The sequence below is a fragment of the Heptranchias perlo genome, chromosome 27, assembly GCF_035084215.1.
Source record: "Heptranchias perlo isolate sHepPer1 chromosome 27, sHepPer1.hap1, whole genome shotgun sequence".
In the NCBI taxonomy this organism is placed as follows: Eukaryota; Metazoa; Chordata; class Chondrichthyes; order Hexanchiformes; family Hexanchidae; genus Heptranchias; species Heptranchias perlo.
Window position 1 is genome coordinate 34,948,329 of NC_090351.1, and position 27,410 is coordinate 34,975,738.

Here is a 27,410-nt window from a genome sequence, read left to right on the forward strand (position 1 = left end):
TCCGTCCCTCTCCGTCCCTCTGTCACACTCCGTCCCCTCTGTCACACTCCGTCCTCTGTCACACTCCGTCCCTCTGTCACAACTCCGTCCCTCTGTTCACACTCCGTCCCTCTGTCACACTCCGTCCCTCTGTCACACTCCGTCCCTCTGTCACACTCCGTCCCTCTGTCACACTCCGTCCCTCTGTCACACTCCGTCCCTCTGTCACACTCCGTCCCTCTGTCACACTCCGTCCCTCTGTCACACTCCGTCCCTCTGTCACACTCCGTCCCTCTGTCACACTCCGTCCCTCTGTCACACTCCGTCCCTCTGTCACACTCCGTCCCTCTGTCACACTCCGTCCCTCTGTCACACTCCGTCCCTCTGTCACACTCCGTCCCTCTGTCACACTCCGTCCCTCTGTCACACTCCGTCCCTCTGTCACACTCCGTCCCTCTGTCACACTCCGTCCCTCTGTCACACTCCGTCCCTCTGTCACACTCCGTCCCTCTGTCACACTCCGTCCCTCTGTCACACTCCGTCCCTCTGTCACACTCCGTCCCTCTGTCACACTCCGTCCCTCTGTCACACTCCGTCCCTCTGTCACACTCCGTCCCTCTGTCACACTCCGTCCCTCTGTCACACTCCGTCCCTCTGTCACACTCCGTCCCTCTGTCACACTCCGTCCCTCTGTCACACTCCGTCCCTCTGTCACACTCCGTCCCTCTGTCACACTCCGTCCCTCTGTCACACTCCGTCCCTCTGTCACACTCCGTCCCTCTGTCACACTCCGTCCCTCTGTCACACTCCGTCCCTCTGTCACACTCCGTCCCTCTGTCACACTCCGTCCCTCTGTCACACTCCGTCCCTCTGTCACACTCCGTCCCTCTGTCACACTCCGTCCCTCTGTCACACTCCGTCCCTCTGTCACACTCCGTCCCTCTGTCACACTCCGTCCCTCTGTCACACTCCGTCCCTCTGTCACACTCCGTCCCTCTGTCACACTCCGTCCCTCTGTCACACTCCGTCCCTCTGTCACACTCCGTCCCTCTGTCACACTCCGTCCCTCTGTCACACTCCGTCCCTCTGTCACACTCCGTCCCTCTGTCACACTCCGTCCCTCTGTCACACTCCGTCCCTCTGTCACACTCCGTCCCTCTGTCACACTCCGTCCCTCTGTCACACTCCGTCCCTCTGTCACACTCCGTCCCTCTGTCACACTCCGTCCCTCTGTCACACTCCGTCCCTCCCACACTCCGTCCCTCCCACACTCCGTCCCTCCCACACTCCGTCCCTCCCACACTCCGTCCCTCCCACACTCCGTCCCTCCCACACTCCGTCCCTCCCACACTCCGTCCCTCCCACACTCCGTCCCTCCCACACTCCGTCCCTCCCACACTCCGTCCCTCCCACACTCCGTCCCTCCCACACTCCGTCCCTCCCACACTCCGTCCCTCCCACACTCCGTCCCTCCCACACTCCGTCCCTCCCACACTCCGTCCCTCCCACACTCCGTCCCTCCCACACTCCGTCCCTCCCACACTCCGTCCCTCCCACACTCCGTCCCTCCCACACTCCGTCCCTCCCACACTCCGTCCCTCCCACACTCCGTCCCTCCCACACTCCGTCCCTCCCACACTCCGTCCCTCCCACACTCCGTCCCTCCCACACTCCGTCCCTCCCACACTCCGTCCCTCCCACACTCCGTCCCTCCCACACTCCGTCCCTCCCACACTCCGTCCCTCCCACACTCCGTCCCTCCCACACTCCGTCCCTCCCACACTCCGTCTCTCCCACACTCCGTCTCTCCCACACTCCGTCTCTCCCACACTCCGTCTCTCCCACACTCCGTCTCTCCCACACTCTGTCTCTCCCACACTCTGTCTCTCCCACACTCTGTCTCTCCCACACTCTGTCTCTCCCACACTCTGTCTCTCCCACACTCTGTCTCTCCCACACTCTGTCTCTCCCACACTCTGTCTCTCCCACACTCTGTCTCTCCCACACTCTGTCTCTCCCACACTCTGTCTCTCCCACACTCTGTCTCTCCCACACTCTGTCTCTCCCACACTCTGTCTCTCCCACACTCTGTCTCTCCCACACTCTGTCTCTCCCACACTCTGTCTCTCCCACACTCTGTCTCTCCCACACTCTGTCTCTCCCACACTCTGTCTCTCCCACACTCTGTCTCTCTCACACTCTGTCTCTCTCACACTCTGTCTCTCTCACACTCTGTCTCTCTCACACTCTGTCTCTCTCACACTCTGTCTCTCTCACACTCTGTCTCTCTCACACTCTGTCTCTCTCACACTCTGTCTCTCTCACACTCTGTCTCTCTCACACTCTGTCTCTCTCACACTCTGTCTCTCTCACACTCTGTCTCTCTCACACTCTGTCTCTCTCACACTCTGTCTCTCTCACACTCTGTCTCTCTCACACTCTGTCTCTCTCACACTCTGTCTCTCTCACACTCTGTCTCTCTCACACTCTGTCTCTCTCACACTCTGTCTCTCTCACACTCTGTCTCTCTCACACTCTGTCTCTCTCACTCTCTGTCTGTCTCACTCTCTGTCTCACTCTCTGTCTCACTCTCTGTCTCACTCTCTGTCTCACTCTCTGTCTCACTCTCTGTCTCACTCTCTGTCTCACTCTCTGTCTCACTCTCTGTCTCACTCTCTGTCTGTGTGTGGCCAATTCAATCGGGTCCAGCTCCAAGGACCACTGGGAAATGTCTACACTGTGTCCAAAAATAACAAGATTCGAACTTTCCAGATGCTCTAACAACATAAATAGAGGCTTTATAGTTCATTCTCACTGTGTTCCATAAGAGCAGGCATTATATCAGTACATAATATCCCCATTGAAAAATCACGAAGCATGCTCCACATGGTGCAGAATAGATACTAGATACACAGAACTGAAAGTGAGTCTATGAGTCTTCATTTTAACCTGTAATACGAACAGAAATTAACAGCACTGCAAGCAAGAGAGAGGGAAAGAGAAAGAGAATGAGGGAAAAAAAGAGAAAGCAAGAGACAGAGAACATGAGAGAAAAAAGAGAGCGAATAAAGTGAGGAAAGGGAAGACCTAAGGGCACATCAAGAGAAGGGAAGCTAAATGTACACACGTATCAGAAAAGAGACAGACAGCAAAAAAAAAAATTCAGAATTGAAGGATATAATGTTCTAATTATGGCCATACAATGAATGAAGGTTGTGGAACATTTACCTGCTAATCCCTGAATAGATTTTCTGTTAGGCAGAACTAGGCAACGCCAAATCTTCATCACAGATCTGAAACGAACACTCGCACCCCATACTTCACCTGCAAAACTGCCCCGGTTAATAATGGCCTCCAATCATACTCTATTCTGAGTCTAAACATTTGATCATATTCCCACCTGGAAGTAACTGGCTGGGACAACACAATCTAAAAAAAAACTGATAAACTCAACAGCTCACAACGAACTTGTGAGAGCAGCTACTTCCCACGCACTTGAATAATATTGGGCTTTGATGCAAAGAAAAAGAAACATTCATCAGGAGCCTTCACTCTCAAAGGCTGGGTTTGTTCAGGAGAATCGTTGTGAACATCCTCAGAACTACTTGTACCTTAGGATTATTGAAACAAATGAAGATTCCCGACACTTGTCTTAAAACGTAATCTTCATAGGATGAAGAATGTTTTGACTGGCAGAGTTTCTTTAAGGTCGTGTACCACACACATGCCAAGTCAGCCAGCAGTTAACAGCAGTGGACAAGGCCAAGCTCTCATTATATTTTCCTCACTTTAGCCTCAAATTGTTCCCCATGTAAAACATGAGCGGGGGAGAAGAGGCTGTGCCCACAGTAATGTCCACTGCTCAGTTACTGTGCCAGGGCTGTGCCCACAACTCAGTGCAGAAAGTTCACTGCTTGGGCATTGTCCACGGGCTGTGCCCACGGTACAGAGTATCCCACACTTGGATACTGCTCCCAGGGCTGTAGCAGAGTACACAGAGTCACCTGCCCGAGAACTGTGGCCAAAGACTACTCAGTTACTACTCCCAGGGTTGTGCTATGGTATAGATTGTCCCCTCTCCCTCTGCTCCGTTACTGCTCCCAGGCTGTACCCACAGGACAAGCACTAGCCTGTTTGGTTATAGTCCCAGTAATTTGGTCGACCGTACAAATTACACCATATTCAGCTACTGCTTATGTTATCCTAAACCGTCTTGCTGCAGTTTGTTTTAAGTTGTGTCTGCTGGAAAACTGCTGTAAAGAGTCAGGGAGAAACAAAGTGGAAGCATGTCCATATTTGGGTTAAAGGGGCTACAGTGTCACTGGTGGGTGAGGGTGAATTAGGTCATGGTCATATGGATGCCACATGATGTTTGGGGGGTATATAAAGAACTGCCTTAAGGAGGAAAGGCAGGTCGGGAGCAAAGGGACAGTTAACCATAAGAGCATAAGGCCATAAGAGATAGGAGCAGGAGTAGGCCATTTGGCCCCTCGAGCCTGCTCCGCCATTTAATGAGATCATGGCTGACCTGATTTTAACTCAACTCCACTTTCCCGCCCTTTCCCCAAATCCTTTGACTCTCTTGCTGATCAAAAATTTGTCTAATTCAGCCTTGAATGTATTCAATGACTCAGCCTCCACAGCTTTTTGGGGTAAAGAATTCCAAAGATTGACGACCCTCTGGGAGAAGAAATTCCTCCTCATTTCCGTCTTAAACGGGCGACCCCTTATTCTGAGACTATGCCCCCTGGTTTTAGATTCCCCCACGAGGGGTAACATCCTCTCAGCATCTACCCTATCGAGTCTCCTCAGAATCTTGTGTGTTTCAATAAGATCTCCTCTCATTCTTCCAAACTCCAATGAGTATAGACCCAACCTGTTCAATCTTTCCTCATAAAACAACCCTTCCATACCCGGTATCAATCTTTGAAGAACAGGAGATCATGTCCTTTGAAGAACATGATCTCCTGTTCTTCAAAGGATTGGGGTACTACCACTCAGAGATGGGAGGGTTGACAACTTAACATCACATATGGACTCAATATCCACTGCCCAGGTTCAATATCCCCCTCAACTAACAGCGCACTGTAGCTGCAGTATGTACCATCTATGTGATGCACTTCAGCAACTCACCAAGGTTACTTCGACAGCACCTCTCATCTCTGTGAGCTCTACTGTCAAAAAGGGCAAATTGGGAACATCAAAACCTCCAATTCCCATCCAAATCACTCACCGTCCTGACTTGCACATACATCACCGTTCCTTCATCTTCACTAAGTCAAACTTCCATTTGTATTGGTTATAATTCTAGAGCTTAAAACTGGCGTCCATGATGGCCCATGGAAATTATTTTTTTTATTATATATTATTAATCTCTGCCTTCATTTGTATTGAGGATTAGAGGAAGTGGTGTCCAAATTTGCAAGCGATACCAAAATAGGAGGCACAGTAAATAAATTCTGAGGACCAAAGGTAGTTACAAGGGGATATTGATAAGATGGTGGAATGGGCAAAAAAATTAAGTGGCAGATGGAATTCAATATCAGTAAGTGCGAGGTGATACATTTTGGTAAGAAAAAGAAAAGTAATAATTATACTCAGAATGGGGAAAGGTTGGATGATGTGGAAACACAGAGGGATTTAGGGGGTCAGGTTCACAAGACATTGAAAGCAGCACCTCAAGTGGACAAGGCCATGAAAATAGCTAATGCAATACTGAGTTTTATGTCAAAAGGCATACAATATAAAAGCCCAGATGTAATGGTGAATCTATATGAAGCCTCAGTCAGATCACAGCTGGAGCAGTGCGTGCAGTTTTGGGCTCCACATTACAGGACAGATGTTAAGGCAATAGAGAGAGGGTACAGTGCAGATTCACTAGGATATTGCGTTTGAATGAGGAAATGCAAAATACAAAGACTGGGGCTGATTTCAATAGAACAAAGGAGATTATGGGGTGATTTGATAGAGATGTTTAAAATTAGGAACAGATAGGACTTTCCGATGGAAAAGAAAATCGCACGGAGTGTAAAACGGGCTGCCCATTCACTGTCGCCCATTTTGCACCATTGGCCAAGGTGAATTCCTCCCTTCCCCCCAACTTTTTCCAGTGATTGAGAGATCTAGAATGAGGGGGATATAGATGGAAGATTAAATATGAGTTTTGGACGGAGATAACATAAGAAATAGAAGCAGGGGTAGGCCATACGGCCTCTCGAGCCTGCTCCGCCATTCAATAAGATCATGGCTGATCTTCTACCTCAACTCCACTTTCCCGCCCGATCCCCATATCCCACGATTCTCTTATTATCCAAAAATTTATTGATCTCAGTCTTGAATATACTCAACGACTCAGCATCCACAGCCCTCTGGGGTAGAGAATTCAAAAGACTCACATCCCTCTGAGTGAAGAAATTTTTCCGGTCCTAAATGGCCGACCCCCGACCCCTAGTTCTAGACTCTCCAGCCACAGGAAACAACCTCTCGGCATCTACCCTATCAAGCCCTCTTAGAATTTTATACGTTTCAATGAGATCACCTCTCATTCTTTTAAACTCCAGAGAATATAGGCCCATACCTCATAGGACAACACTCTCATCCCAGGAATCAATCTAGTGAACCTTCGTTGCACCCCCTCTAAGGCAAGTATATCCTTCCTTAGGTAAGGAGACCAAAACTGTACACAGTACTCCAGGTGTGGTCTCACCAGAGCCCTATATAATTGCAGCAAGACCTCCTTACTCTTATACTCCAACCCCCTTGCAATAAAGGCCATACCATTTGCCTTCCTAATTGCTTGGTGTATCTACATGTTAACTTTCTGTGATTCGTGTACAAGGATACCCAAAATCCCTCTGACTAACATTTCTTAGTCTCTCACCTTTGAAAAAAGTCTGCTTTTCTATCCTTCCTACCAAAGTGGATAATTTCAAATTTCCCCACATTATACTCCATCTGCCACCTTTTCGCCCACTCTCTTAACCTGTCTATATCCCCTTTCTGCCTCTCTGTGTCCTCCTCACTGCATATTTTCCCATCTAGCTTTGTATCATCAGCAAACTTGGATACATAACACTCGGACCCCTCAAGTCATTAATATAGATTGTAAACAGCTGAGGCCCAAGCACTGATCCTTGCGGCACCCCACTAGTTACAACTTGCCAACCCGAAAATGACCAGTTTATTCCTACTGTCTTGTTTTCTGTTCGTTATTCAATCCTCAATCCACGCTAATAAATTACCCCCCATCCCAGGAGCCCTAATCTGGTGTTACAACCTCTTGTGTGGCACCTAATCGAATGCCTTTTGAAAATCCAAATATACTACATCCACTGGTTCCCCCTTATCTACTCTGCCAGTTACACCCTCAAAAAACTTTAATAGGTTTGTAAAACACAATTTCCCTTTCATAAAACTATGTTGACTCTGCCTAATCATATTATGATTTTCTAAGTATCCTGTTACTACATCCTTAATAATAGATTCTAGCATTTTCTCTACTACTGATGTCAGGCTAACTGGCCTATAGTTCCCTGTTTTCTCTCTCCCTCCTTTCTTGAGCAGGGTCACATTTTCTACCTTCCACAGGGACCCTTTTTAGAATCTAGGGAATTCTGAAGATCAAAACCAATGCATCCACTATCTCTGCAGCCACCTCTTTTAATACCCTAGGACGTAGGCCATCAGGTCCAGGGGATTTGTAGGCTTTTAGTCCCATTAATTCCTTCAGTACTTTTTCTTTACTAATCTTAATTACTTTAAGTTCCTCACTCTCATTAGACCCTTGGTTCCCCGCTATTTCCGTTATGTTTTTGCACAGAAGGTTATGAGGCGGTGGAATGCACTACCAGAGTTAGCAACTGAAGCAGAGACCACGTCAACTTTTAAGAACAGAAAGAAAGGGAAATAAAGGAATATAGGAACAGGGTGGGCACATGGAATTAGGACTACTGTTCATGTGGAGAATAAACACCAATATGGACTGGTTGAGCTGAACGGCCTATTTCCAAGTAATTCTATGTAACACCATCACGAGAGCACAAGGACTTCAGCAGTTCAAGGAGAAGGCCCACCACCACCTTCTCAGGGTAGCGAGGGATGGGCAATGGATGAGGCCTTGCCAGCGTTTCCCACATCCAGAGAACAAATTTTTTTTTTTAAATTAGCATCTGCTGTCAGGAAATCAGTTCTCGTCCCTAGATCTGAATCCTCAACAGCAGAGGCAACAATCTAACTCTGCGTGAAACTGCTCACCAGCTTTTGGGAATTTTGCCAAAAGCTTGTTTTTCCATTTTGGAAAAAGTATTCATTGAATTTAAAAAGAACTGTGTGTTAGCTAAAAGAACCAGAAACCTGCTCTGCTTGTACTCTGGGCTTCAGCGTGAACACCAAAAGAAACTCGCGTCATGTGTCTGATAATGAAATGATTACGTTCACTGAGGTGATGTGGGGGCACGGTGCCACAATAGTGAGGAGCATGAGTTCCTTTGCTTTGCTCTTCCAATTTCTCAAACTCTTGTGGCATTGCTGGAGGAAGCAGTAGACTTCGGTCCAACTGAATTTCGGAATAATGAAAGGGATGGGGATCGACAAAGTTCATCCAGGCAACTTGTTCATCATGAGGTTCGGACAGAGGAAGCAAAACCTCTGGAGATATGGAAGAGGCTGTAAAATGCTGTAATGGAGAGGGAGGAGGGTTGTAGGTTTCTATGGAAGGATGAAATAGAGGGTCGAAAGACCTTCCTTATCTCTACCGATCTTTGTGAATTGTAAACAATTTTACAACACCAAGTTATAGTCCAGCAATTTTATTTTAAATTCACAAGCTTTCGGAGGCTTCCTCCTTCGTCAGGTGAACGATGTGAAATGTAGGTGGTGGCTCACACTCGCCTCTGAGTCAGCAGGTTGTGGGTTCAAGTCTCACTCAAGAGACTTGTGCACATAATCTAGGCTGACACTTGCAGTGCAGTAGCGAGGGAGTGCTGCACTGTCGGAGGCGCCATCTTTCGGATGTCACGTGAAACCGAGGCCCGAGACTGCCCTCTCAGGTGGACGTAAATGATCCCATGGCACTGTTTCGAAGGAGAGCAGGGGGGTTCTCCACAGTGTCCCGGCCAATGTTTATCCCTCAACCAACACCTAAAAACAGATTATCTGGTCATTATCACGTTGCTGTTTGTGGGACCTTGCTGTGCGCAAATTGGCTGCCGTGTTTCCTAAGTTACAACAGTAACTACACTTCAAAAAAAAAGTACTTCATTGGCTAGAAAGAGCTATGAGCCTTCCTGACATCGTGAAAGGCACCATATAAATGCAAGTTCTTTCGTTTCTTTAGCGACAAGGTCAAAATTGGGAAATGAATGGAACGGAGAAGTAAAGATATGAAGTCAGGCAGAGGTTTTTTTTTTCACCCAAAGGGTAACTGAGTTGTGGAATAAGTTACACAGGGAGATCTTCAGAGCAAAGAATATAAATGAATTCAAGAGGTAACCAGGTGTGTTTCTGGAGAGGAAATGGATTGGAAGATATGGTAAAAAGGGAGCAGGTGAAGATGCAAACAAGCAAAAAAAAAAGGTTCAACCCTTTTCAATTCCTGTTTTGTTAAGCTCACTGTCACATTCCTTCTCTCGGGTGGCATTAAGACGGACTTGGCTGCCGGTACGGAGAGATCTTCATATACTGGGGGCCGGGGAAAATTACAAAGAGGGTTCATACTCTCACTGGGAAATCACCTTCAAATCCTATGGGCTCTGAGCCCTCAGAACGCAGCTTATCAAATGCTAACAGTTGGGAAGAATTCAACAGCTTTATCCATAGGTCTCAAAAATTAATGGAAAGAAGTGAAACTATTCTTTGAAGAGATAATACTGAAGTTATAGGATTGAAAATATATATATATATATATATATATATATACACACAAATGACACTGCTCCACACAAAATATTCAATGAGATATTTCATTCATTATTTCTATATTAAGAGATTGGAATCATAGAATGGTTACAGCACAGGTGGTGGTCGTTCGGCCCATCGAGCCCGTGCTGGCTCTCTGCAAGAGCAATCCAGTTGGTCACACTCCCCCACCCTTTCCCCGTAGCCCTGAAAATTTTCTTCCTTCAAGTACTTATCCAATTCCCTTTTGAAAGCCATGATTGGATCTGCCTCCACCACCCTTTCAGGCAGCGCATTCCAGTCCATAACAACTCGCTGTGTAAAAGTTTCTCCTCACGTCGCCTTTGGTTCTTTTGCCAATCACCTTAAATCTGTGTCCTCTGGTTCTCAACCCTTCTGCCAATGGGAACAGTTTCTTTCTATCTACTCTGCCTAGAGGGCAGACGGGGCCTCGGTTTAATGTCTCATCCAAGAGATGGCTCTAGAATCAATCAAAATCAGGGTCAATAAACCAAATGAGTGACAGGAAGTACTGAAAACTCCCATGGGAAAATGAGGGGAGGCAAGAAGGATCAAGGCAAGCCAGAAGAATCTCTCCATAAATGTGAGAAACATCCAGTTAGACTATATGTCAGGTGTTAAGTGGTGCTAACTACTGCCTATATGGGGGATGATGGGTTGGCTCTTCCTTGAGGAGCTCATTATTTGCTCAATTGAAGCCACTATAGAGGAAAGACAGTCATTTCATTGATCAGAGTTGGGCCACCGGTGAAAAGAGGCAGTGCGGGTAATTCTTGCAACATCGCAACGGCATTTATGTAGCCCTGGTCACATCAAAGCTCTTCACAAATTAATTATATTTTCAAGTGCAGTGATTGTTGTAATCTTGGCAATTGTGGCAGCTGTTCTGAGCCAATGATGTTCCAACACCAAACAGCATTTATAGATCGCCTTTAACGCAGTAAAACATCCCAAGGCACTTCACAGGAGCGATTATCAAACAAAATTTGACACCGAGCCACATGAGGTGATATTAGGGCAGGTGACCAAAAGCTTGGTCAAAGAGGTAGGTTTTAAAAGAGCATCTTAAAGGAGTAGAGAGAGGTGGAGAGGTTTGGGGAGGGAATTCCAGAGCTTATGGTCTGTTCACTGTTCAGACAAAGAACAATTAATGCTTGAAATGGTCTTAAAGGTCATGTAGTGGAAACAAAAACTCCAAATCCTTCAAGAAACGTTTAGATGCTGTGATGGAGGAACCTGAGCCTTCCCTGGAAGAGTGAGATAGTTGGGCTCGCCCACTGGGTGATTGAGAAAAGGCGTCTCAGATAAAGAACTCGGGGGTGGGGGGTGGCGGTCAGTTGGTACCAATGAAAGCATCATCCCCGCAAGAGTCTGCCTTGAAGGGGGGAAGGTGGTCTGATATTTTTATGCAGGGATTCACGGATTCAGTATCTGGAGCTGCTCACTAGTACAAAACACAGGTAGCTCCAGAAAAACCAACTGGAGAAATAGACCAAATGTTTCCCAATTCACAATACTGCCCTCAGGCTCTGAATGGAAACGTCTCCAATGCTACCACTGCCATCAAGACCATAAACTGTGTTATATCTTCCAACGCCCCCGTTCCCCTGGTCAAGATTTTCAGCAAGTACAATAACCCAGATTAACAGGACACCCCACGTGGCAATGTCTCCTCCTCCCTCACCCCTCCCGTGGTTCAGTGGGTCGCACTCTTGCCTCTGAGTTGAGAAGGTCATGGGTTCAAGTCCCACTCCAGGAGACTTACACACAAAACCTAGGCTGACACTGGAGTGCTGCACTGTGCGAAGTGCCATCTCTTGGATGAGACATTAAACCGAGGCCCCGTCTGCCCTCTCAGGTGGACGTAAATGATCCCGTGGCACTATTTCAAAGAAGAGCAGGGGGAGTTCTCCCCAGTGTCCTGACCAATATTTATCCCTCAACCAACAACCACTAAAACAGATTACTGTTCATTATTACATTTCGGTTTGTGGGACCTGACTTTGCACTAATTGGCTTCCTACATTACAACAGTGACTACACTTCAAAAAGTACTTCATTGGCTGTAAAGCGCTTTTGGACGTCCTGGGTCGTGAAAGGAGCTATATAAATGCAAATCTGCCTTTCATTCTCTCTTTCTTTCATATCCCCAGGGGCAAGTCCACACATTTTTAATTGAGTCACTCCTTGGCAAAATGCAGCAGAGTCAGAATTTCAATGGTAGCGGGCCAGCCTCCCCGACGACAGCCTATACTTATTAGCACCTGTGTTATGCGGAGCCACGACACACAGTAAAATACTGCAAAGAGCAGGAGTTGCTCAACACCCACCAAAGCAAGCGCTGCAGAAATTTTTTAATGAGATGGAGAAAATACTGCTTGACCTTGCACAGATTGTGCCCAAGTCTCTGCCAGTGACAGCTCACACCAGCACCAACTTTACCACACCACCACTTCCATCTTCCTGGTGGATCGTCGACTCATTCGGCTTATATTTTGCTGACCAGCACCCCTCAGCCGGCAATGTGATCAAAGGTCAGAGTTCACGCTTGGGGCAGGAGTGAATTTTTCAGTGGAACGGGCAAGCCAGCTTTGGGAGTATAGTGGTTATGTTACTGGACTAGAAATCCTCACGGCCTGGATTAATAATCCAGTAAGAACCCGAGTTCAAATCCCACCCTGGCAATTTGTGAGTTTGACTTCAGTTTAAAAAAAAGAATCTGGTATCAGTAAAAGTGACCATGAAGCTTTCAGACTGTCGCAAAACGCAACAGTCACACGTACCAACTCTGCTCTCCTCTGCCACTCCCTCAACATCAAATCTGGTTGGATTGGAAGTCAAGAGCACTGGAAAATTCTACAGGAGTTTGCAACCTTCACACACTCAGTCCGGCCTTACACCAATTTGGCTGCTAATTACTACCTAACCCAGCGCAATAACCCCAACGTAAATAAATTTAGTTGGCGCCATGTTAACATTATTCACCAACACAGCAGATAATGGGTTCGAAGAGAAACTGGCCTAATTTCACTCAAAAGCTGCTTTTATAAGGCTCGTTTAATTTGGATTTCAGGAGACAGGCATATGTGAGCCAGCTCTAGGTGGCTATGCTGTCATCTAGCCCAGAGTGGGCGGGGGGGGTGGTGAGCATGAGGACGCCGGATCTGAACAAATGTGAGTCGGGTACATTTAAATCAACGGCTGCCCCCACACCTAGGAACGATCGCAATCCAGTTGTTGCTGTTCCCCTGCAGCTGGAGGCCAGCCGTCAGCGGGAACCGCGTGCGGTCGCGCGGGACAACCTGGAGCCCGAGCTGGGCTGAAGCCGGAGTGTGCGGATCCACACGGCCAGGACCCGAGTGACGGAACCGCCTCCTCCTCCTCCTCGTGCTGCTGCTGCTGCCGGAGGGAATGATGGCAGCAACGGGCAGCAGTCACACAAACCGAGGCATCTGCGAAGGATAGGGCGGATGGTGTGAAGGCTGCCAAAGACCTCAGCCGCCTCTCGCTGCAGCAGCTGGTGGGGGCCACTCACCATTGGGTGGTTTCAATGCGCGTGGTCAATGCCCTAACAAAGTGCTTCAGATCCAAAGTTAGAAGAACACTCCCTGCTGGCATCTTGTGCATCTCTGACTCCCTTCGTCCTGCCATTGGTGCCTTCAGCCATTTAGGCCCTAAGCTCTGGAATTCCCTCCCTAAAACCTCTCCACCTCCCTTTCCTTCTTTAAGGCCTTCCTTAAGACCTACCTCTTTGACTAAGCTTTTGGTCACCTGTCCTAATGTCTTCCTCTTTGGCTCGGTGTCAAATTTTGTCTGATAACACTTGTGAAGTGCCTTGGGACGTTTTCCTCTGTTAAAGGCGCTATATAAATGCAAGTCGTTACTGATGTTGTTGTACCACTGACATTTTTTGCCATTCCCCACTGTTTCCCATAGTGAGGTTGTCAATTAGCCCCAATTATAGGCAGCTTTGCACAGTGGGTTCAAAGCCAATTAGGAACTGGATCAAGACCATCCAAACCCATATTGGGTCAGTCCCTTACAACTAGATAGTCTGCACTAGATTTAAATCCAGGTTCCAGAGATGAGAAGCCAAAGCCTGCCCGGCTGCACCAGCCAGACCCTACAGCACATTTTTCAAGGAGTAGAAATGTTGATCCCAGTCAAAAAATGCAAGTACATCCCCAGCCATTCCAGCTGCCATAAGAATAGTTATCCAACCTAAATTTGCAGAGCTACGGGGAAAGAGCATGGGGGGAGTAGGACTAATTGGATACCACTTACAAAGAGCCAGCACAGGCACGATGGGCCAAATGGCCGCTTTCTGTGCTGTATGATTTAGTAGCCCAGGCCGGGTTGTCCCAGTGCACCCTGGCCCCCGAGATTCATGCATCTTCCCTCCCCACCCCGAACAACAGTGCCCACTGTTCACAAAATACCACAATTCTCAAAAATGTATAACATTATACAACAGCGTGAATAACAGTACCGATTTATATCGACATAAGCTCCTGTCGCCTTGTAGCCAAAATGTACAGCTACACCAACATGAAACCCAGTGCACAGCTGCCCAAATGGTCTTTGAATCTAGCCAGCTCCATCTCTGGGCCTGTGCAATGACAGATGGAATGGTTGAGCCCATCAAGTCTGCTCAATTACACTGTACGTTGGCGAGCCTGGCAGCAATGCTTGACCAGCTGCTGCTGAAGGCATGGCAACACGAGTGATGTTAGCAACAGTAAGGCTCCTTTGTTCCTTTTACACTCGCTTAAGAGAACCCCCCACCCCCCCTCCTCATCCTCACCCAAGTTCCAGAAGGTACAAGCCATTATAAAACGAACAAGACACACCTCAGTACTGGCATGGAGTTAGGAAGCACGGAGGCAATGGGCAAGAAAAGGACACTGGAGGGAGAAACTCACCTGTCATTACCACAAATGCTTTTTGCTGTCTGACTCATTTACATGGGTAGCGCTGACTTGCTAGAACTGAGTAATGCTCGATAAGTAAGAGATAGATAGTTTGAATGGCCAAGTGATTACACAGTACAAAGACAATTTGTGTCTCCCATATATATATATATTTCATTGAACGAGCCAACACTTGGACCCATTCTCCAAGTGCAGTAAAAACAAAGTGGAAAACAAGTCAATAAAATAAATAACCTTGCACAACACGACTCTACTGTCTCTCTGCCAACATGCAAGGGGATTGTTGCAGGCTGCCTTGACGCTCATTTAAACACCAGAGGGATCCCAGGGCGCAAGTGTGAGAACTATGCTGAATCTCAGAGTGCACTGAGGTGCTGGTATTGACAGAGTCATCACTCCTGTTAGGCCTCAAGGGCAATAATGTATATGTCAGAATCACCACTGCCGTGAATCTCCCAAAGCAACAGTCGATCCAGGATTTGGAAAGCAGGCACAGGTTTTGTGCACTGAATGTACATTTTCTTTTTACTAAGAACGGAGGAGTTGGACTAATTGGATAGCTCTTTCAAAGAGCCGGCACAGGTACGATGGGCCAAATGGCCTCCTTCTATGCTACCTTAGTGAAGGGCCAAAACCACCACACTTGAAGCTGAAAACAGCAGAGGTTAAATACATAAATAAATCAGGCTCCTGACACCACTCCTCTCCCACTTTAAATTACCTTAATTTCTTTCCTCTTCTTGGTAATTTCAACCCCTGCCGCTGCCCCCACATTCTCTCTCCCTCAAAAGGTACCAATTCCTGTTCCACAGATACCCTCCTGTAGCTCATCCATGTGGCTACTCTTCCTGCGCGAGGCTTGACGGAGAGTGTCGGCAGACTATTCAACCACAGCGGGCAGTCTCCTGTCCTCACCCGACAGCCACAAAATGAACACCGTCCAGCAGGGGGCGGTGAATCAGGATCAGGAGCAGGGACGCCCCGGTCTGAGGTTTTACCCCCTCCCTAACAGAGAGGTGATGAGGTCTTCTGCAAACACCCGCGCCCATTACTGGCTGAGATCAGCTAACTCGGCTCAGGCCAAAAGATCGGACCTAGGGCCTTCCTAGTCAGTGCGGCTCACTCATGGTGTAAAGCACGCAACCACGAGGAGGGGGAACCGATCAAAACATCGCCGATGGACGTCTAGCGCGCATCATGGAACAAACACATTCTGTTCCACCGCCCCCACCATTTCCTTCCCTCCTCTCCCGAAAACACTCACTCATGCTGGAGATATAATTCCACCAACAGTCCTGCAATACTCCACCCAAGCAGGCATGCATCATGTGCGAGCCTAGAAAGTGAATGGTGCCAGACTATGTTGCAATGGGGGGGCCTCATAGCTGAGTTCAATCCTGCTCTTGCCCGATGGAAGTTTTGGTCTGTGAAAGGCACTACATTAGTTTTTTTTTTAAAAACTGTTTTCTCACGCACGTGCCCTTTCTAACAGCGGCGTGTACACACTGCGCCAGTACACACTGCACTAGTACGCGCTCCGCCAAATCAAGGTTAGATGTCAGGAGGTGGTTCTTTTCCCAGAGAATTGTGGCCCTCTGGAAAAGGCTGCAGGCTCTTGCGGTGGACACCAATTAGCTGAATTCCTTCAAGCGAGAGCTGGACCTGTTTCTGGCTGGGGCAGAGATCACCTCGTACAAAAGGTAGATAATGCATAGAATTATCAGGGCCACACTGATCTCCTGGGCTACTTTCGATTACCTAAGTTGGGGGGGGGGGGGTAAGGAAAGGAATTTCCCAATTTCCCCCCCCCCCCCCCCCAAATTGGCCTGGGTTTTTAATCTGGTTTTTCGCCTCTCCCAGGAGATCACGTGATTTTCGGTGGGGTGGGGAGTGTATATATTGTGGTGCACAAGGTATCATACTTGTGTGGGACAGGCTGGACGGGCCATCCTTTGTTTTATCATTCTCGGGATGTGGGCGTCGCTGGCAAGGCCGGCATTTATTGCCCATCCCCAGTTGCCCCTCGAGAAGGTGGTGGTGAGCCGCCTTCTTGAACCGCCGCAGTCCGTGTGGTGAAGGTTCTCCCACAGTGCTGTTAGGTAGGGTGTTCCAGGATTTTGACCCGGCCTTCATTTCTGTCCATCATTGTTCATATGTTGGTACATTAAGGGGTTAACAAGGTCTCTCCCTCCATTGTCCTCACCAGTAGCTGAGCACTGAAATCCAACACCATTACCAACGGGAGAGAAGGCAATCAGATGACACACAGACACAATCGCACTGTGCTCCTCCCCGCGTTCAACAATGGGTGACAAAATAATCGAACTACGCCATCAGTGCCCCGTGGAACTGGGAGCATTTAAATTGTCGCCCAATGTCTTGGATCTCCCCAGTGCATTGTAAGAGAGAGACAGTGCAACAAGGGAGGATCAGCCTGCACCACAGTCTCAATTACAGAGCGTATCCACGTCTGGTGTCCGTGCACCGCACTGTGCAACGTAAACAAACCCAGCAAAGTGAAGCACAACCGCACAGCAAACAGGACCATGGTACAAGGAGGCTATTAAAGAGACCATATATCAGAGCAGTACACAAGCGCCGTATCACATTAATATTAAATAGCCATAAATCAGCAGGGTGCATTATAGAGGCAGAGAGGAGACAGAACATTTTTTATCCCTGTGCTTTTTTGTAACACAGCATCATAGGAACAGGAGTAGGCCATTTAGCCCCTCGAGCCTGTTCCGCCATTCAATGAGATCATGGTTGATCTGTGCCCTAACTCCATATACCCACCTTAGCCCCATATCCCTTAATACCTTTGGTTAACAAAAACCTATCAATCTCAGATTTAAAATTAACAATTGAGCTAGCATCAACTGCCGTTTGCGGAAGAGAGTTCCAAACTTCTACCATCCTTTGCGTGTAGAAGTGTTTCCTAACTTCACTCCTGAAAGTCCTGGTTCTAATTTTTAGGCCATGTCCCCTAGTCCTCGACTCCCCAACCAGCGAAAATAGTTTCTCTCTATCTACCCTATCGGTTCCCCTTAATATCTTGAAAACTTTGATCAAATCATCCCTTAATCTTCTAAATTCCAGGGAATACAACCCTAGTTTGTGTAATCTCTCCTCGTAAATTAACCATTGGAGTTCAGGTATCATTCTAGTAAATCTACGCTGCGCTCCCTCCAAGGCCAATATATCCTTTCTAAGGCTGATCCCCAGTCTGTACTTAGTTACCTGAGGTAACTGATGGGGGTACAGCAATTAGCCTCAACACCCCTGAATTAAGGAGAGGGGGAAATAACCAAGAGTTTCTAGTCCTGATCATTAACCAGCAGCCCCTCCTGGAAATGCACATTAGTTGAGGACAGTATGGAACTCAGCCTCCTGTGGTTGAATAGCTTGCTAACATTCCCTGTCAAGAAAAATTTGCATTTACATAGCGCCTTTCATGACCTCTGGACGTCCCAAATCACTTTACAGCCAATGAAGTCCTTTTTTTTTTGCAGTGTAGTCACTGTTGTAATATCAAAGCTCACATTTGGGGATAATGGCCCCTCGGTCCTAGCTCTAATTTTTAAGCTGTGTCCCTTAGTCCTAGACTCCATCCAGGCAGCGTACATTACCTATGAAGTTTACATACCCCAAGGTGAGGAGGGAGGGAAGGGCGGAGGCGGAGGACGGCGGCCGACGAGGGCGGAGACGGAGGAAGGAAACCTCGAGGGAAAATAAAAATTCATCAGGAAAAATCTGAGGGCCTGCGACCAATCACGAGGGCGTGCATCTGTCGCTGCTGTCTCTGTTAGCCTAAAGCACATGCTCTCATTACACATCCCCAAGTACCGTTAACTGTTATACTGTTTAAAATTACCATCCGCCTGATTTCCATCAACAAGGGGAGGATCAGCTGCAGTGCTCAAGGTCAGTGGTACAAGACCAGCCCCTTGACCATCAGACAGAAGGTGCGAACAAGGGCAATTCTCTCCCCCATCCTCACAACACTTTCCGGCCTCACTGACCAAAGAAAACAAGGACCATTCACAGCGCCAGGATGAAAATCCACTTCCTCCCCATACCAATCAAATCCCGCCTTCAACAAAAAGGAAAAAAAAATCGGCGAGGCGTACAGAGGGCAGCCGATCGGCGAGCGCCCGTTTGACGCACCCCGCTAAGGTTGAATGTTCCGGCAACGGAATTTTACAGTATTGTGCAAAACAACAACAAGTTGCATTTATATAGCGCCTTTAACGTAGTGAAACGTCCCAAGGCGTTTCACAGGAGCGATTATCAAACAAAATTTGACACCGAGCCACATAAGGAGATGGCAAGAAGGTGGCAGGTGGAGTATAATGTGGGGAAATGTGAGGTTATTCACTTTGGTAGGAAGAGTAAACGGTGAGAAACTATTAAATGTTGGTGTTCAGAGAGACTTGGGTGTCCTGGTATAAGAAACTCGAAAAGTTAGCATGCAGATACAGCAAGCAATTAGGAAAGCAAATGGCATGTTGGCCTTTATTGCAAGGGGTTTGGAGTACAGGAGTAAGGAAGTCTTACTACATTTGTACAGGGCTTTGGTGAGACCTCACCTGGAGTACTGCGTACAGTTTTGGTCTCCTTACCCAAGGAAGGATATACTTGCCTTAGAGGCGGTGCAACGAAGGTTCACTAGATTAATTCCTGGGATGAGAGGGTTGTCCTATGAGGAGAGGTTGAACAGAATGGGCCTATACTCTCTGGAGTTTAGAAGAATGAGAGGTGATCTCATTGAAACATAAGATTCTGAGAGGTTGTTTCCCCTGGCTGGAGAGTCAAGAACTAGGGGGCATAATCGCAGGATAAGGATGTAGGCCTTTCAAGACTGAGATCAGGAGGAATTTTTCACACAGAGGGTGGTGAATCTTTGGAATTCTCTACCCGAGGGCTGTGGATGCTGAATCATTGAGTACATTCAAGGCTGAGATAGATAGATTTTTGGACTCTAGGGAGATTAAGGGATATGGGGATCGGGCAGGAAAGTGGAGTTGAGGTTGAAGATCAGCCATGATCTGATTGAATGGCGGAGCAGGCTCGAGGGGCCGTATGGCCTACTCCTATTTCTTATGTTCTTATGAGATATAAAGACAGGTGATCGAAAGCTTGGTCAAGGAAGTAGGTTTTAAGGACTGTCTTAAAAGGAGGAGAGGTGGAGAGGAGGAGAGATTTAGGGAGGAAATTCCAGAGCGTAAAGACTTGCTACTGAGTGTCTATAGCTGCTAAAGGGATTTGTGCTTTTATTAGGTTGCTCTAGGGTTCAGATTCAGACAGGGATGCCTAATGAGTTTCCTACATTACAACATTGACTACACTTCAAAAGCAATTCACTGGCTGTAAAACACCTTGGAACGTCCTGAGGTCGTGAAAGGTTCTATATAAATGCAAGTCTTTCTTTCTAATGCCCCTGCTCCAAGGCAAAATCCACGGCAGGGAGCGAGAGCGAGAGCGCAAAAGAGACCAAGAGAGAGAGCGCGACAGAGACCATAAGAGATAGGAGAAGGAGTAGGCCATTCGGCCCCTCGAGCCATTTAGTGAGATCATGGCTGACCTGATTTTTACCTCAACTCCACTTTCCCGCCCTTTCCCCATATCCTTTGACTCCCTTGCTAATCAAATATGTGTCTAACTCAGCCTTGAATGCATTCAATGACTCAGCCTCCACAGCTTTTTGGGGTAAAGAATTCCAAAAATTCACGACCTTCTGGGAGAAGAAATTCCTCCTCATTTCCGTCATAAACGGGCAACCCCTTATTCTGAGACTACGTCCCCTAGTTTGAGGGGTAACATCCTCTCAGCATCTACCCTATCGAGACAGAGAGCGCGGCAGAGAGCGTGCAAGCCAGAGCGCAACAGAGAGCGCGAGAGAACACCACAGCGTGAGAGAACGAGCAACACACACACACACAGAGAGACAGTTATATAATCTGCTGAACCAGCCCAAGCCAAACACACACTGGCCATGTGTGAAGCGCCAGCTTCGAGCTCTCCTGTCCTCATCACCAAATCACTTTGGCCCTGAATGCAATCAGTTGTCAGCACCCTCCGCTCGACAGTCAAGGATCCAAGACCCTCTCTGCCTTCCAACCTTCCCATTACCACAGTCAATGCCCTCTCAAATCTGATTAGTAATTTTCAAACCATAACAATCCTCTTCTGCTTCTTTACACCGCGAGCTCCGTAAGAGAACCATTTACTAATTGGTTGCTATGGATACACTGCAGGAAACATGGCAGGAATCCGTCTCACAAGCAAGGTCAAGAATTGATTTCCTTGCAGCAGGGAAGAAAGAATAGGGAATGACAAGGCGTCACTACTAATTAATACAATAGACAAAAGTCCCCCCCCTGCCCAACATCGAATAAATAACTCCAGCCCCGACAGCTTAAAATGCTGCTCTAGTGCACGTTGAGACTTACCAGACACCTGCTTGTGGATGGTTGGTTAGGTGGTGTCAGGACTGACTTTAAATCCCCACTGCATACTTATTTTCTGATTAAAAGGGGACAGCTAACCCCAACGGTGCAACACTGTGTCCACACAGTGATGTCCGTCTCTCCCAGGTTCTCTGGGAAACAGTGTACCCACCCAGTTCCGAGCCAGCAAAAGGGGGAGGGGGGTGAGGAGTAGGGGCGGGGGAGGGGGGGGGGGGAGCGGGGGGGCGGGGGAGGGGGGGGGGGGGGAGAAAGCTGGAAGGGAAAAGATGCTGCAGAAGCAGCATCTGACACAGGCGCACGGAGCATGCTCAGTGACCAAAGAATCCCAAGGTACTCACGGTCACATGATTTTACAGCTCTCATTATGAGCCGGGAGAGCAGTCACGTGAATCTGCTGGATATTAACCCCATCACCGCCGCACAGTCATCCCAATTTCCAACTGATGAAAGCGAGACAGAGGTTCAGGAGTAATTATCACTTTATTTTGCAAAGCAACGTGTTTTTCCTCTGATTCTTTATCGATTCCCTGGCCCATCGAGTCAGCAGTTTGACTGGGTGGGGTGGTGGGAGAAATCAGCAGCGTTTCGAAGGTAAATTTTAAGCTGGGATGCAGTATGTGGCTCGGTGGGTCGCACTCTCGCCTCGGAGGCAGAAAGTTCACGGGTTTAAGTTCTAGTCCAGCGACACATCAACTAGGCGGACACCTCAGCGTGATACTGAGGGAGTGCTGCACTGTCGGAGGTGCCGTCTTTCAGATGACATGTTAAACCGAGACCCCGCCTGCCCTCTCAGGTGGACGTAAAAAAATCCCGTGGCACTATTTCGTACAAGAGCAGGGGAGTTCTTCCCGGTGTCCTGGCCGATATTTATCCCTCAACCAACATCGCTAAAACAGATTATCTGGTCATTTACCAGATTACTGTCTGTGGGATCTTGCTGTGTGCAAATTGGCTGCCTCGTTTCCTAAATTGCAACAGTGACTACACTTCAAAAGTACTTAATTGACTGTAAAGCGCTTTGGGAGAGTCCTGAGGTCGTGAAAAACGCTGTATAAATGCAAGTCTTTCTTTCTATCTGAGTAATGGAAGCTCGATGTCAGCCTTAATATTACCCCAGCTTCTCCCCTCCCCAATTTATGATAATGCTTCCATTTTTCAACAACCTTGTACCAATTTCCTTTCCTTACTCCCACCCACAAAAAATTATTATTTTTTTTTTTAATGCCAATTTTCTGTTTCCTTCTGAAGGTTTTAAAACACTGGCTGCCCTACAGTTTTACACTTGATTGGCCATTCTTTGTGTCTGATGCCAGGCAATGTTTCTGGCACACTATTCTACCATGGGTGGGGCGGGGGGCCATTCACTCGTAGGGTTGCCAACTCTGGTTGGACGTATTGCAGGAGGCTTCATCACATGACCTCCCACTTCCAACCGCTCCACCCAGTTAAACAGCCATTTTTCCCCATCTCCACTATTATTATAACTAACAAAGGAAAGTATGGGGGAAAAAAATTTAAAAAAAAAAAAACGCCCCAATGATTTTTCTCCCAGGTTTTGCTCACGGTGGTGTCCAGATTAATCTTAAATTCCTGGAGACTCCAGGACAATCCTGGAGGGTTGGCAACCCTAAAGTCACCTGTGCCCAATCCTGTCCTCATCCAATGTTCCAATGAAGTAGCCATGAGCCTGACCCTGACTTGAATTCTCGTACTCCTGTGAGCACACTAAGGCTAATTGCCGTTAAACTAGCTGAGATGAGCTCAGCACAGGCCAGGGATCAAAGTCGGGATCTTCCTGATCCGTAAGGTTCGGTTCCAGTCGTGGAGAGCGCGTTTAACCAACTGAGGCCAGCAGGGAGCAAGTTGCTTCCAACCCAGGGCAACACACTGCCGCAGTTCAGGTTAACGCCATTTACCCTTCGTACGCACGTGTTAAAGTTACAGACAGACCAATAGCACAAGCAGCAGTGCGCCTGGTCTGATGGTCCAGTGTGCTGAGTTTCAGGGGAGGGGTACCAATCACTGAGCCCTCTCCTCCCTCTACCAGATTAAATACGTTGGGGTACAGATTCGGAAATTGCACCCAAAATGCGCTGGCTAGGGTATCGGACATCATACAGCACAGAAAGAGGCCACTCAGCCCCTCATGCCTGTGCTAGCTCTATGAAAGAGCTATCCCAATTAGTCCCACTCCCCTGCTCTTTCTCCATAGCCCTGCAAATTTTTCCTTCTCAAGTATTTATCCAATTCTCCTTTGAAAGTTATGATTGAATTTGCTTCCACCGCCCTTTCAGGCAGTGCATTTCACCATCATAATGCGCTGCTTAAAAAAGTTCTCATCTCTCCTCTGGTTCTTTTGCCAATTACCTTAAATCTGAGTCCTCTGGTTACCGACCCTCCTGCCACTGGAGACAGTTTCTCTTTATTTACTCTCTCAAAAGCCTTCATGATTTTGAATACGTCTATTAAATCTCACCGTAACCTTCTCTGCTCTAAGGAGAGCAACCCCAGCTTCTCCAGTCTCTCCACATAACTGGAGTCCCTCATCCCCGGTACCATTCTATATATTCGTTATGTTTCAAGTATCCGCTAAAATTCATTTGCATAATCACGAACGTGAAATCTTCCATGAACCAGCGCAATCGGTCAGCGTAATAGAACGTAATTGTTTCTCTTTTTTTCTTTCCATTAAAAGCTATTCCTTGATGTATTTAAGAGTGGTAACCTGGTGCAGTTTTATTAATACAGCTGAAAATGGTTTTATCCCCAAAAATAAGCATCTATGAAGTGCCTTGGGACGTTTTATTATGTTAAAGGTGTTAAATAAATGCAAGTTGATATTACTGCCATTATATAAAGGGCACATTTGTTGCATGCACAGATTTGTGGTGAAAAATTCTGCAGCCATTTAGCTCAACTGGAACACAGACTCGATCCAAATGAACAGTCCATTTCAGGCCTTTTAGGCACCTGCTGGGTTCTAAACACAAACATCAATAAATCTTTCAATGACAAGACACCCTCACATCTGCCTTCCGAGCTCATCCCTTCGGCACACAGAAAATGGCCTTTAAACACTGCTCTGTTTATTATCAACCCTTGTGTTTTGTCAAAAAAATAAATGAATGCATTTTTTTCATAAGACACACAGCCCCAGTGTCCCCGTTCATGATCGGGCTCTTCCTATGCACTTTGTCTTACCCTCCCCTGTGTCTCGTTGATAGTGTTCCTTTGTCAACTCTCAAGAGTGAGAAGACACCAAGAAAAGAAAAACAATGGAACAGTGAAGAAATACCCGTGTCCCACCTCGTTGGGACTGGTGTACCTCATACTCCCTTCTCCTCTCCGATACGGAGGGACTCAATAAGCCAAATCCCATTATCAGAAACAATTCCAGGATTTTTAAGGAATGTTTCTGGATCACATTCCATGATTCTATCCATTCACAATTAGGCCCTTTGGTTCACGGTGACTGAATATATCAAACTCTGTTTTTATTACATGAAATTCCAGATCAAATTCCATGATTTAATTGGTGTTCAAAATCATGAACGGTTTTGATACAGTAAATAAGGAGAAACTGATTCCAGTGGCAGAAGGGTCGGTAACCAGAGGACACAGATTTAAGGTAATTGGCAAAAGAACCAGAGGCGAGATGAGGAGGCATTTTTAAAAAAAAACGCAGCGAGCTGTGACGATCTGGAATGCGCTGCCCGAAAGGATGGTGGAAGCAGATTCAATAATAAACTTCAAAAGGGAATTGGATAAATACTTGAAGGGAAAATATTTGCAGGACTATGGGGAAAGGGCAGGGGAGTGGGACTAATTTGGACCAGCTCCTTCAAAGAGCTGGCACAGGCACAATGGGCTGAATGGCCTCCTTCTGTGCTGTATCATTCTATGACTCTATTATTGCATCTATTTTGCCATAAATAAGTATCTCGCTTATCACACCAATTCCATCAACTTATTATATCCAAGTATGTCAAAATTCCTTGCCTCCCCAAGTCTTCCTTCGTACAACCTAAAAGGCTTTAAACAAAAACAAGTTTGATGTCATCTAACCACCACTAATCAATTGGCCTTTAACTCTCTCCTGCTCTTTTCAATCTTGGTGATGCCCTGTACTACACCATTTGGCCCAGTAGCTTTAATCCTACAATAAATGTCACTTTCACCACAAAACCCCTCTACCCGAGATGGCTGGCTTGGTAATGTCCATCCCAGAGGATCGGTCCCACCTCTGTTGTTTCGCACATCCTGTAATGTTTTGAAGTCACTGCCGTCCGCTGAAGGGCAATTAATTGGACACCAGGATACACCTCCTCACTCGCCTTGTCTCCCCAGGGCCAATCAATCAATCAGTTGCATGCTGGTTTTTCCTCTAATCAGAGAAGGGATTAGGAGTGGGAGGAGGCAAGTTATGTAGTGCTAATTGTTTTTGGATGAACTGAAAGGCTAGGCCCGGGGGGGAATAGGGGCTGGAATATTTAAGTGTGGCTGACACTGCCAGTGAAAGCAATCTGAGGCAGCACCACAACCCAAGGAAACCAAGGAGCAAAAATTCTGAGGAGAATCAACTCTACGGACAATAAATTTACGAGATACCCAGAGGCAATTCTAGAAGAACATGCTCATTTTACAGTGAAGGATTTATCTCACAGATCGAGGGGTCATCGGTAGCTCTGACCCGCAACGTAACTGTTATCAGACTTGAGGTGAAAGACACAGAGGTGAATCCCTGGAGTAACAGGCCGATTAATCACCACGCTGTTCATTAAAGTGACATTTCTTGTTGGCATTCCATCCAAAGGTGACTCGATTAGGTGTGACAATCGCTGCTGTACAACACAAGTAACCCATCAGCGCAAACCACTGTTGTAACAATACGTATGCTGGTTAAGTCAATTACTGGCCTCTGTGTTTCTTAGATACTGGAATAATCTGCTGAAAACAGCATTTACAGTAGAGGGAGAAAGACACGCAGAGTATGAGAGAACATGGGTCAAGACAGATATAGAAAGGTAGCAACACACACACACACACACACAAACACGAGGCAGGGAAAAAGGAGAGAAAAAGAGACAGACACAGAGAGACAGAGACAGACACAGAGAGACAGAGACAGACACAGAGAGACAGAGACAGACACAGAGACAGAGACAGACAGAGACAGATAAACAAAAGTGAGCAACACAATGCCATGATCAGAGTTCAGTACTGAAATGTGCATGTGGACATTTAGCAATGTTGTCTCATTTTTCAGACAAAGCATTTGGTTAAAATAGAAACATCTATATCCACACGGGATGCAGTTTGTGTTCACAACATGCACAGAATGTTATGCTGAGTTTGACTATTAGCAGCTGATATGGGAGGCATGGAGCTGAATAGCAAAACAGAAAAGCCCATTTACCCCACCCTTTCACAAAGATTGGGTTAAACATGTACAAACAAACATATTAACTTCCTGAGGGAGGAAATTAACCACCAAGAACACAGAGAAAGGTCTGAAAATTCTCCCTGACCAATGAAGTAATGGAACAAAAAAGACCAGCATGTCAGCCTAACATTATAGTCCAGATGGCATCTCCATGACCCCAGGAAGACTGAAGCCTTAGTATTGCCTTTATCTGTACTTATCCTTTTACCTTTCATTCCACTTCTTAAACAGATAATTCCGCTTGCTTTTAAAACAACTTGCATTTAGATAGCACCTTTAACGCAGAAAAACATCACAGTGGCGTAATCAACAATGAGAAAAGGGAGACTGAGTTAAAGGAGGAGATATTAGCCTGGTCAGAGGTGGGTCTTAAGAGGGTCTTAGAGAGGCGGGGAGGTTTAGGGAGGGAAGCCTGGGGCCTAGGTAGCTGAAGGCACAGCCGCCAATGGCAGAGCAATGGGAGGAGGGATGTACAAGAGGCCAGAGTCAGAGGAAAAAAAAAAGTTTGGGGGAAGGGGATTAGGGCCGGAGGGCCAATGGTTAGGGGGTTAGGAGTTCAAAAGAACATTTGTGTGTGACTTAGGGGTGTTTATCAGGGTTGATTTTCAGGAGCAGACACAAAAAGAGGTGGGGTTAGATAGTAGAGGGATGTGGGTTGTGAGGGATACAAAG

The 27,410-nt window shown here is 47.1% G+C and overlaps 1 protein-coding gene across 7 annotated transcripts in view; it reads right to left on the reverse strand.

Moving 5' to 3' along the window:
* plekha6 (pleckstrin homology domain containing, family A member 6) overlaps positions 1–27,410 on the reverse strand; it is a 259,562-nt gene that overhangs the window by 209,319 nt on the left and 22,833 nt on the right. Inside the window, exon 1 of one of the 7 annotated variants that reach the window (XM_068007646.1) lies at positions 21,278–21,463. The exons of the other annotated variants lie outside the window; for them this stretch is intronic. The gene's annotated coding sequence lies outside the window, so the exon portion shown is untranslated. Of the gene's footprint in view, positions 1–21,277; positions 21,464–27,410 lie in introns of those variants that run through there. 7 annotated transcript variants of the gene reach the window in all.